The sequence below is a fragment of the Gymnoscopelus braueri genome (assembly GCF_963280865.1).
Source record: "Gymnoscopelus braueri genome assembly, chromosome: 13".
Classification (NCBI taxonomy): domain Eukaryota; kingdom Metazoa; phylum Chordata; class Actinopteri; order Myctophiformes; family Myctophidae; genus Gymnoscopelus; species Gymnoscopelus braueri.
In genome coordinates this window covers 14,359,153-14,361,652 of record NC_137615.1, presented here as the reverse complement: position 1 = coordinate 14,361,652, position 2,500 = coordinate 14,359,153, and the positions used below count along the sequence as shown (strand labels likewise).

Genomic DNA, 2,500 nt, shown 5'->3' with positions numbered 1-2,500 from the left:
GTTTAGTCCATAAGGGCATATGTTTGCATGTAGGCTATTTAATTTAATGTCTTTTGAGCAGAAGATCATGATTTCTACCTCTAGATGGCAGAGTTGCCTGTTCATATGTGCACAGAGTTATGAGTTTTATACGTCATGGTTGGTTGGACCTTATACTGTACTCAGTGAGTGTGGACTGCATAAATAGACTATCATGTTGTAGTGTAGGTGTAGCCAAGCATATTTGTGCCATTGAGTAATTCCGACGTTACTCTGAATCAGAATTTCTTCCCCTCCTAATTGTGGCTTATAACCTATTTCAATTTCCCCCTCATAATAATTGTGACATAGACTACAATATAGATCTGCTATTTTCAAAGGATTTTCATACATTTTATACTTGTGTAATAACTTGCATAATGAGTAGGCTACTTTCTACTTACTTTAAGTATAGGTTACATTTTGATGCCAATACTTTTGTACTTTTACTCAAGTAAATTTTGAATTCCAGACTTTTACTTGGAACAGAGTATTTCTACATTAAAGTATTGATACTTTTATTCGACCACTGCTGGGAAGCAATCTTCCAGTTTCTCAGGTTCGATATAGAACTATAGCCTACGTCACGTGACTGAACCTCATAAAGCATGCACTATTTGTTCACATATACTTTCGTTTTCACCTGGCGTTTGAACAACGACGAGATTCTTTGCTAAAGGTAGGAGGACAATTCTATTTTGCAGAATGTATGATAACACATTATATATATTTTATTTTAGAATATTAGGCTAGTGTTAATTTAACACTGCTGATTTATGTTATAAAAACTATCTTCTAAACATGTTGGCAAACTATAGACGACCTTTTATTTCTTGGCCTGAACTTTATCAAACTTTGACGTCATATCATTTGTAATTCAAGTTTTGTTTTATTATGCATAAATTCCTTATATAGGCCCTATATACAATATTATTCAAACCTCCGCCAATAAACACATTTTAATCATTCCCTCGCTCTCAGTCCATTTGAATTAGGCCTACATGCTCATATGGGTTTACGATTTGACGCAATATATTTATTAATAATTGACTATGATAACCTTATGCCTTCTATAGATATGCATAACGTATTTATTGTCTGTGAAAATGGCCTATAAGCGCACAAGTTTACTTGGCTGCTGGAGAGACTAGTTGAAAACACGTCTCATGCTTGCTCACAGGTGGAAAAAGTACTAAATTTTTGTACTTAAGTAAAAGTATCAATACTGCAATATAGAAATACTCTGTTACAAGTAAAAGTCCAGAATTCAAATTGTGTACATAAAGTATTGATATCAAAATGTAGGCTACTTAAAGTATGAAAGTAGAAAGTATAGCCGACTAACTTAGCAGAATGTCCTGTTTCAAGTTTTCAAATGTATAAAAATATTTTGAAAATAGCAGATCTACAAGCTCACAATGCCTTGCATGGTGATGCATTGTGAGCTTGTAGATCGGCTACAATTATTTGATGACTTTAGTTACTAGTTACTTTGTAGATTTTGATTATTATTACAAATACTTTAACAACTTCAGCCTTATTTAAACTTTGTCTATTTGCTGTTTATTAATCATGAGTTTCTGTTATCATAACTCTCCTCCTGTCAGTCTGTCACTTATAACAAACCAGCTAGACTGCATAATGGTTACTTTGTCCCGCCCATAAGCCACCCATGCAAGGTCAAGCCTCCGAAAGCACCAGAAATGATAGTAGTCTACACCGGTGGTTCTGCAACCGGATCAGTTATTTCCAATTTTTTTAGCTGTGGAGTCAAACTGTGGAGTCAAAGTAAATGTAATGTCTCAACTCTGAGTCCTACAATTCCAAGTGCTTGTCAGGGTGGGGGGTCCCCAGTTCAAATATGATCATTTTGGGGGGTCCCCAGTTCAAATATGATCATTTTGGGGGGTCCCCATTTCAAATATGATTATTTGGGGGGGTCACAGCCTAAAAAGGTTTAGAACCACTGGTCTACACCAGTGGTCTACAGTGGTTCGTCCAGGTGCCTAGTTATCTCCACCACATCTGAAAATATGTTGTGTCAGAGACCCCCCATAAGAAAGGATTTGTGTTAAAAATGTTCGAAATTACATTAAAAAAAATATCTAAAGCGCGTTGCACCGAATAGTTTCAATTAGCCATGTATAAAGTGATTAAACTTATTTTGATGCTATATTAACACATTTTGCTGGGGATCCCCTGGAACCTACTCAAGGAACCCTGTGGGTCCCCAGACCCCACTTTGAGAACCACTTCTTTAGGTAATTGACTCAGTTGTTGATATAAGTCACTCACAGGTTGGGTGTCACAGACCCCATGTCACAGACCCCGAAATGACTTTCATATTATAGGCTATGGACCCCCATTTAAAAATGATTCAGTTCAAGGGACCCTGATACAAAAAGATGTTTGTATTTATATTAAATTAAATTGTCTAAATGTCATATTTTTACCTGATGAATAGATAATGGTGATTTTGAAA

At 35.7% G+C, this 2,500-nt stretch overlaps 1 protein-coding gene across 2 annotated transcripts in view; it reads left to right on the top strand.

Moving 5' to 3' along the window:
- The window catches only part of LOC308098707 (uncharacterized protein), a 19,357-nt gene that overhangs the window by 14,438 nt on the left and 2,419 nt on the right, over nt 1–2,500 (top strand). The window lies entirely within an intron of this gene.